Source organism: Panicum virgatum, chromosome 7N, assembly GCF_016808335.1.
Source record: "Panicum virgatum strain AP13 chromosome 7N, P.virgatum_v5, whole genome shotgun sequence".
In the NCBI taxonomy this organism is placed as follows: Eukaryota; Viridiplantae; Streptophyta; class Magnoliopsida; order Poales; family Poaceae; genus Panicum; species Panicum virgatum.
The window spans coordinates 23802742-23813167 of NC_053151.1; positions in this window are offsets into that span (position 1 = coordinate 23802742).

Genomic DNA, 10426 nt, shown 5'->3' on the forward strand with positions numbered 1-10426 from the left:
AACACCTTTCACCACCATACCATTTGCACAATGGTGGTCAGAATGACAAGAACATATTTTCTGTGGATCAATAAGGATCTACTGCATTGCTTTAGATGAAAATTATAAAGACACTGATGATGAGGTATGCACATAAATCTCTTTGTTGTATTTCCCATCTTACACCACTTCTTTATATTCTAACAATTATTTCTAACAGGCTGATGGTACTTCTCCTCCGACAATCAGCAGAAGCGGACAGTCGATTAAATATTCCCCACCAACCAATTATCCTCTTATCGGCTACGATGCACCAACCCTTGCCGATGTCGCTACTGGTAGGAAATGCAAGATGACCAGCACCAAGAGAACAGCCCAGAAGACACAAGGCTTCTCCAGTCATGCTCTAATCGATCGGCACCAGATGCTGATGTTCCAACAGATGCTGTCTCTTTTTCATCGGATGGTAACAAACAATCTTAATTCTTTCTTCTGATTATGATTTCCATCTTATCGATTACATCATCAACCGGCATTTAAAACATAGCTGCCAAAGACATGAATGAAGAGGATGTTCCAGAGATTACTTCTCAAACATCTCCAATGGTTCAGGTAACTTACTTGTCTGCTTACCACTCTCCTGACATCAACCTGACACTTGCACCTTTTAATCAGATTCAACGCCTTCCCTCTAAAAGGGCTAGAGTAACTTCCTCGTCCGTCCAGGTAAAGTAGTCATCTTCTTCACTTGATTCTAGCTTATTTCTAATTCATTTCAAACATTTGACAGATGACAATCGGCACACAAGATCTGCCGATCGCTTCCCAAAGTGCACTCCCTGATTCCAACATCCCAGCACCGCTACCTGCATCTCCCTCCATACCAACTACTAATGAAGCTCTTCTGAAACAAGTAAGATACCCTTTCATCTTTCAAGAAACGAAAAGCAACAATCAGTTGACACTCCCATCTTCTTTATCAGACGCAGGATAGTCCGGACAACAGTCTATTCTCCTTCCAATTGGGAACAATCAGTGCATAAGATGAGGCTATATCATCAGCAGAATCAGCTCCATTATCCGATGAGACCAAGGTTAAGCTTCAAAAAATTCTACAGCTTCTGAACCAAGATATTAGCCAAATGGTTCGAGATGCCGAACCAATCCGTGTTATTTTGAAATCTCTGAAAGCCAACCTCCCGAAATCTCTTGAAGAAGCACTGCATCCTGCTGCATATATCGAGAGCCGCCAGATTCCAGTCCTTAGAGCTCAGAGACGTCTTTCTGATCGGCTTTATCAAGAGCAAATGATCAAACAAAGGGACAATTTGAAAACTCTTGTGGAAGTGAGTTGAGGAAAGATCATCTCTTTAACCCAGTCTAAGGCAGAAATGGAGCAATCTAAGAAAGACCTGGAGGCTAAACGAGAACGTCTCACCAAGGAACTGGAGCAAGTAAACCAAGAAATTGCCGATGTAGATAATAGACAATCTCAACTTCCATCGGCACTCCAGCAACTCGAGGTAGAGAAACAAGAACAAGCTCGTCAAACCTACCAACTCCACAAAAGTCTTAAACCAATACCAGGTTCTGTCGAGGCTGACAACAGGGAGATTCAGGAGGCTGATGACATTCGCCTGCGTGCGATATCTGTGTTCCAAAATGCTCTCGGATCACTGTAATATACCCCTTGCTTTGCTGTGGTGGGAAAACTTCAACTAATGTATTGTAAACAATACCTAACTATTGATTTCATGATATTTGTCTTCAGCAAATACATCTTTTCCTTTTGTATGTTTGAATTTTATTGCCCTGAGGTCGATGCAAAATTATGCCGGCCATCCAGAAGCCGATGTTATCAAAACATCATCGCCTTACTTTTACATTTTTTAACTCTAAAGGCGACATTTATTATGTCGGCTATACCAAACCCAGCCGATGCTTAACTCATCAGCTTTTACATCATCACTCAAGACTCATCTGTAGATCCAACTGTCTTACTTGATGACACCTCATAATCAACAATCTTCAAAAGCTCTGTCTGCCATGCTTGACAAGAAAAACAACTTATCTTTTCATAACTCTCTTCACAAGCTTATGCTGATGCAATACTGAATGATGAATCGGCAGCAACGACTTCAACAACATCGCCAATCCATTGTATGAGACATTGATGCATGGTAGATGGTATGCAACAATTGGAATAAATCCAATCTCTCCCCAACAACAAACTGTACGAACCGTTTTCATTAATAACAAAGAAAGTAGTGGGAAGAGTCTTACTGGTGATGGTCAGGTCAACACACAATGCTGCAACTGCTGGAGATACAACTCCCTCAAAATCTTTGAGCATATCCGTCTTAGTCAGATCTTCAAAGTCTTTTCCAAGCTTGCGCAACATGGCATATGGCATTATGTTTACTGCTGCTCTTCCATCCACCAACATCTTTGTGACAGGTTTGCCATCGACAAATCCCTTCAAAAGTAAAGCTTTGAGGTGTTTGCATCTTCCGACTATTCAAAAGTAGCCGGTATAGGTTTCAAATTCAGTTGCAAATTTTGTTTTTCATCATCGTCATCTGGCGCCATGAACTCACTGAGCAACATGAAAACCATGTTAACAGGTGCAGCCGATGACCCTGAATTTTGCTTATCATCAGCCCTTGGCTTGACACGTCAAATCTCTGACTTGACTCCTCTTCTGGGAACCTCCTGTTGACGCGAAACGATCACACACCAAGCCCAAGAGCCCCGTACACCAAGCCCGAACTGCACTTGATTCAAATCAAGGCGTGCTAGTCAATTTGACCTGTAAATTGACAAGGAAACAACAAACCGTCAAATTCAATAGTGTATCGGCTGGATTTCCGAATCACTCTTACACGGCGTATCAGCAAGGTTCTGCCGATACAGAAAATGACAACAGATCGGGCATGAAAAGTGTGTAATAAAAGCGATCTACAGGGAATCGGCAAATAACTGCCAATACCGATAAGCAACTAGATGGCTAGATCTTGAGCCGACACGTGCCAGATAACAATGTACAAACCCACAAATGTGTGGATCTAAACAAAGCTAAACTTGCAACCGATCTAATCAGCTTTTACAGGGTTTATCGTGATAAACAAGAAACTTACAGCCGATTAAACAGATCGCTAAGCAGGGTAGGTTGTGAATAGATCTAAACAACAAAACAGCGATACGCCCGGGATCAAAGTTTAGATAAATTTGGTAAATTTTGAATAGATCTGAACGAAGCCACAGCGATGCGCCCAGAAGTTAAAGCTCAGATTTACTCGGTAAAACGAAGACTTACCAGCAAACTAAGTCGCTCGAATGTGAGGCGTCCTTGATCAGCTTGAAAGAACTCGCAGAAAAGAAAAAAGATAGCGAAGTCGCCGATGAGAAAGTAAATTGCAAGTAGTAAAGTTTTGTTGGTTGGATGTGCATCAATCTTTACAATAGCCGGGGGCTCATATTTATACTTCCATGCTAATACAATCCTAGCCGATTATGGCAAAGCACGATCCTGTCTTAAGAAACATATTTTAATAAACAAAAAACACCACCTTCCAAACCAAGACCGTCTCGTACTAAAACTTACCCATAAACGCTGAGACGCCTGATTGGTACCAAATCGTGACCGATCCCTTTCCTCCGTGCACCATTGCCATTTTCAACCTCGTATTCCTTCCATTCATCATCCTTTTGACGCGTGCCAAAAAATGGCGTCAACACCTCCTCCCTTTCTTCTTCCAGTGCCTCTGTCTGACGCAGCCTCTGAACTCGCCTTTTCTGTGATCTGGTCAAACTCGCTGGACACCATTGAGGCCGATCAATATTATCATGAACAGGCTCTCTCTCTAGATCCCTACGATGTGGGTACTCATCTAAAACCCGAGCATCAGCAGTTTGCTCAACCCGCTCGTCGGCAGAAATCCTTCCTCCTGCAAGATCACGTAGCATGGTCCTGCCCCCTAGCCGATCATGCACCGAAACCCTGCCCCCCCAGCCGATCATGTACAGAGATGCGTCTGTCATCACCTCTTTCTCTGATGATTGGCCCACGAGGCCTCTGGTCGAACCGTGGCTTCTTGTGGGATCGGTCTTCACGGTAGAAACCGTTGCACTCTGGACAAATTATCCACTGTCGGCAGAGTCAAGTCTTCTTCCCAATAGTACACAAAGAAAGGACATCTCCAATGCCCCTCATGACGTTGCTCAGCTTCTTCTATGTACTGTCGCTTCTCTTGATCACGCTGGAATTTGCTCAGCAACATCCGGAACGTGACCTTCTTCTTTAGTGCCGCAGATTCTTCTTTCTCTTGCGGCTCCTTGCCCTTAGCTTCATGAGAGATGTCCATAAAAACAATATGTGTTGACGCGGAACGATCACAGACCAAGCCCGAGAGCCCCGTACGCCAAGCTCGAACTGCACTTGATTCAAACCAAGGCGTGCCAGTCAATTTGACCTGTAAATTGACAAAGAAACAACAAACAGTCAAATTCAAGAGTGTATCGGCTGGACTTCTGAATCACTCTTATGCGGCGTATCGACAAGGCTCTGCCGATACAGAAAATGACAGCAGATCGGGTATAAAGAATGCGTAATAAAAGCGATCCACAAGGAATCAATGAGCTACCGATACCGATATGCAACTAGATGGCTAGATCTAAAGCCGGCACATGCCAGGTAGCAATGTGCAAACCCACGAATGTATGGATCTGAACAAAGCTAAGCTTGCAACCGATCTAATCAGCTTTACAGGATTTATCGTTATGAATAAGGAGCTTACAGCTGATTAAACAGGTTACTAAGCTGGGTAAGTTGTGAATAGATTTAAACGAGAAAACAGCGATGCGCCCGAGATCAAAGCTTAGATAAATTCGGTAAATTTTGAATAGATCTGAACGAAGCCACAATAATGCGTTCGGAAGCTAAAGCTCAGATTTACTCGGTAAACGAAGACTTACCAGCAGACCAAGTCGCTCGAATGTGAGACGTCTTTGATCGGCTTGAAAGAATTCGCGAAAGAAAAGAAAAAAGGGTGGCGAAGTAGCCGACAGAAAAGTAAATTGCAAGTAGTAAAGTTTGTTTGTTTGGATGTGTATCAATCTTTTACAATAGACGGGGGGTTCCTATTTATACCCCATGCTAACATAGTCCTAACCGATTACGGCAAAACACAATATCTAAGAAACTAATTTTAATAAACAAAAACACCACCTTCCAAACCAATGCCGTCTCGAATCAAATCTGTCTATCAACGCCGAGACACCCAACTCGGCACCAAATCTTGACCGATCCCTTTCTTCTGCAGCACCATCGTCGTTTAACACTTCTTCCCCTTATTACCCTTTTGACGCGTGCCAGAAAACGACGTCAACACCAAGTTGTTAGGATCAAGGACTATAACTTAATATGTGATTGTAACGAGGTAAACATATATTGCGAATATATCTTAAAAAGAATCTCATATTTATTATGTGATTGAATGGCTACACATGAAACAATAATTATATTCTTAGAATTTTCTCACAACTATTTTTGACAAACTGTTAAATTTCTGATGTTTTTTCACTTCTAGATTATCATAATTTTGATCGAAGTATTGCGGTTCCATTCCAGATTATAGTATCCATGCATTAATGATAGTCATCAATTGAATAGATATTAGATGTATATTGTTTTAAATTTGATACAAAATGTTTACATCATATCTAAACTAAAATTTTGTATAAGATTTAACTGCTTTAAAGAAATGCAGCACATGATCCTTACAATACACATTATATCTTATTAATCTTTGCTCATCCTTTGCCATTGCTTATCTCTTCTTGCTTAGGTTATTTGTTCAGAAAGATTTGTGGTGGTATGAAAATACTCTCATATTCTCATTTGTTTGCCAATATGCAGTTAGTTTTTGTATGCATATCAAATCTAGCCACTTATGAGATAGAGGGTGTACACCATTAATATATATATTTACATTTTAGAGATATATTAATTAAAAAGACATGCTTAGCCCATTACATCATATTATTAATGAGCTATAGTCTACATTACCTACCACCAAAATAAAATACACTCTTTGGCAGTGTTTTAAATAGCGGGCTATAAAATTTAGCAGTAGGATTTTCAAAACGCTATTAGCACCGCTATAGCGTGCTATTTTCTATTGCAGTTGTCATAGCGGCAGTTCCGCAAAACCACTATAGCACCACTATTTTTAACATTGCTCTTTGGTGTACATGTGACATATAGGCCCAAATATGACAACTTCATGTATATATTTGCACAGTTTGCAATTTATTGGATGAAAGTGATATAACCATAAAAGTTGGTGTATGATTGATGCAATACTCTCATTTTTTTAATCATAATAGTCACACGTGTAGCATCAAGCCATCAACCAACAATTCTATTTTTTTCCTTCTAATAAACCATCACATAAATCTCAACTATATCATGCGTCATAAGCACAGGCACCTTGGACACATCCTCAAACACTAATTCAACATAGGTGAACTTCGCATCACCAAGCTCCACATTAAGGCCATCAAAATTAACTTTACATTACCCTACGTTTCACATATGGCCACAATAGTTGCACTGCCATGCTAATGTTGCTATGTTGCTACATTTGCACCTTACAATACTACACTAAAGTTGCCCTTAGACATATTGAGAAAGTCTATGCATGTTGTGTTGCCAACCAGTGGCGAATTCAGCGAATAATGTAGAGGAGGCTCATCTCCCTTTCTCTTCTTCTTTCTCCCCTTCTCTTCCTCCTTCTCCTCCTTTATTCTTTCTTCCTAAAAATGAAGAGAGACTTAGAGGGTATCCATGATCTTGGAGAGGTAAGGGGGTTTGATCCCTCAGCCCCTCTAGATCCGCCCCTGTTGCCAACATCTTGTTATTGCTGCAAGCATCTTAATGTTGTTCCTCACCGGCCACCACAAATTAGGTACAAACGATATGCTCCATGACATGTAGTAATGCATAATATAAATCCTTATAGAAAATAGTTTTATACCACTTATAAGGTACAATAAAATAGAGTTGGAACTCTTTAGTGAACTTTGAAAAAAAAAAGTTCACGCTTTCACAAAGGTGCAATTTTTGTCCTGTGAATCTAGCTATGATCCACAACATTCATATCAGATCGGATTGCCACAGAAGTAATGGTAATATCTCTCCACATAGACCCGTTAGACCTCGGGTACCCTTTGATCTCTCTAGTGAGAGCATCTCCAACAGTCTCTCTAAAATGAGATGACTAGCTATGATCCAAGTCGCTAACCCACCCCTTCCGCTCGCTTTGTTTCCCGAGCGCAGCGGGTCGCCCTCCCCTCTTCCGCTCGCTTTGTTTCCCGAGCGCAGCGGGTTGCCATCCCCTGCAGATTCCCTGCGCACGGCTCCCGGAGCTCCTCCGCCCCTCGTGCATGCCCTCCGGCCGCTCGCCGCCATGGCCATCCGAACTCGCCTCCTCCGCCCGCCGCCCTCCGGCCGCTCGCCACCATAGCCCTCCGCCCGCTCGCCGCCATGGCCATCCGAACTCGCCTCCTCCGCCCGCCGCCCTCCGCCCTCCGCCCACTCGCCATCCGGCCGTGGCGGCGGAGCTCGCACCCGCGGAGGCGGAGCTCGAGCGCGGCGGAGCTCCTCGCGCCAGGCAGAGCTTGCGCGGCGGAGCTCGCGCGGAGCCGACGGAGCTCTCGGGCGGCGGAGCTCCTCGCGCCCGACAGAGCTCGCGCGCGGCGGATCTGCTCGCGCCCGTCTGAGCTCGCGCGGCAGCGGATCTGCTCCCGCCCGGCAAATCTCGCGCAGGTGGGTTTGGAGCATGGCGGCGCGCGCGGAGTGGAGCACGGCGGCGCATGGAGAGGGCGGCGGCGCTCGGTCGCCGGAGGGGATGGCAGGCGGCGCGGGAGGAGATGGGGAGAGGAAGAAGAGAAATAGAATGACATGTGGGGCACAGTAGTCTTTGTTGGTTTAGAGAGCCCTGTTTTGAAGAGTCTGTTGGTTTACCCTCTAGTTTATGAAGCTTTTATCTTTTACTCCCTCCGTTCCAAATTATAAGTCATTCCAAGAATCTTGGAGAGTCAAATCATCTCAATATTTGACCAAAATTATAGAGAGAAACATAAAGATTTATGATATCAAATAGGTATACTATGAAAATATAACTAACAAAGAATCTAATGATACTTAAATGGTATCGTAAATGTTATTATCTTGTTGTATATGTATAAATTTGGTCAAACTTGAAAAAGTTTGACTCTCCAAAATTCTTGAAATGACTTATAATTTAGAACGGAAGGAGTAACTAGTCTCTTTTCCTCTAAATTTAGCTAACATTAGGCTGCCCGCACCGGGTACGCTATCGCCATCCTCCAGTAGGCGATAGTGTACCGTTTTGCTGCAGCGGTGCCCTGTATCGCCTCCACTAAAGTAGCGGACGGGCGCTCGCCGCTACCTCTAGCGGAGGTATGGGCCGTCCTCTACAGGGTGCTGGCCCCACCGCGCGCGCCATCGCCAACAGCCGCTGGCTCTTCTCTATCCCTCCCGCCGGCCGCTGGCCGCCGTGGCTTCGGCGAGGTCTGCTCCACCGCCGCTCTCGAGGACCCGCACCGAAGCTCGAGGCCCGGCCGCCGCGCGTCGCGCCACCTCCTCGCCATGGCCGCCGCGCGCCGCGCCCGACACGAGCCGCGCCTCCGCCTTGACATGGCCGCCGCACGCTGCGCCTCCGCAAGCCGCGCTAGGCCTTGCTCGTCAATCCGCCGCTGGGGGCGGGGCCCTTCTCCGCGATGCCTGCCGCGGGGGGCGGGGCCCTGCTCCGCCGTGCCTCGCTGCCCCACCCTGGCCGCCGCGAGCGCGAGCAGCACACGCGCGGTCCCTCGACTAGAGCTCGCCATGGCCGCCGCTCGCCGCACCCGCCTCGCGCCGCCGCCTTGCCATCGCCGCCGCGCCGCGCCTCCGCCTCGCCATGGCCGCCGCGCCGCGCCCCCGCCTAGCCATGGACGCTGCGCCCCCCCCAAAGCTCGTTGGGGGAGGAGTCGCACCACTGCCACTACTGCTCGGCCCTCCGGGCCACCCGCCCCGCCGTCATGGGGAGGCTGTTCCCCTGGACCTGGAGCTCGAGGGCGAGGAGCTGCGCCCCCATGGCTCGGGCCGCCGCCGCCGCACCCCGTCCGCGCTTGGAGCTCTGCGTGCCGGCCGCAACCCAGTTCGCCCCCGAGACGCCATCGCACAGGCCGCCGCGTACGCCGTCGCGCATGGCCCCGCGCGCGCCGCTCCCCCTCGGCCTGGAGCGCGTGCAAACTCACGCTGCCGCGGCCGGCGCGCGAGCGGCCGGAGGGAGCCGCGGCCGGCTGCGCGAGCTCGACCTCCGCCGCCGCGCGCAGGCTTGAGGAGCTCGGCGGAGCTCGCCGCCGCTGTGGTCGTCCCCGCCGCGCCACCATGGCCGCCGAGGGAGGTGGAGGGCATCCACAGAGGAGCGTGGGCAGCGCGGATGGGAAATGGCGGAGGGGGCAGCGGAGGAGCGGTGCCGGTGGGGTGTGGAGATGAGAGAGAGGGACGAGGTGGGAGGGTAGAAAAGTAAAAAAAATATAACACATGTGTTCCATGCCTTGGTAGTTGATATAGAAGATGTGTATAGAGTATGAATGAGTGCAGAGAAATTAAATGTAGAGAAGAAAATATTAATTATGAGGATGGAATATTTCATTTACAGGATAATTTTAGAGAATGATGAGTTTGCTACTATGCTCTCAGGCTCTCCGCACTGGGATCTCTATCCCACTCTCTATGCGTTTTACAGATCGGTTTACCGCAAAAAAGTGTTGCAGCGGCACTCTGTAAGCCGAACTGCATGTTGCGGGCGGGATTCCCGCGCGCCAAAGCTGGCGCGGTAGCGGCCGTCCGCAATGCGGCGACGTGGCATGGGGCCCGCCACCGGCCGTTGCCCTCCCGTCCTCCTCCCGCGCCCGCAGCCGCAGCGCTCCGCCGCGCGCCGCCGGATCCACGCGCCGGGCGGAGCCCACCTGACCGGAGCCCGCTCGAGCGGAACGAAGGGTGCGGGGGAGGCCAGAGAGAGAGGGTGGGGACGAGGCAGGAGAGGCAGCGCGGATCCGCCCGCTCGCCGCCGTCCGCACCGGGGAGGGCCGAGCTCGAGGCCGCCCAGGCGCGAGCGGAGGGAGCGAGGCCGCGTGCAGGGGCCGCTCGCCGGGGCCGCGCGCGTGCACGGCCCTGCTCCGTCCCGCCCAGATCCGCTCCTCGGCCCGCCATGGCCCTGCGGAGGGTGGGGGGGGGGGCGAGCGCCGCCGGAGTGAGGGAGGCCGGCGAGTTCGAGGAGGGCCCGCTCCGCCCAGCTCCGCCGCCACGGCCCCGCGCCTGCCCTCGCTGCCACGCACCGCCCTCGCCGCCACCCGCACGGCTCCGCGCAGCGAG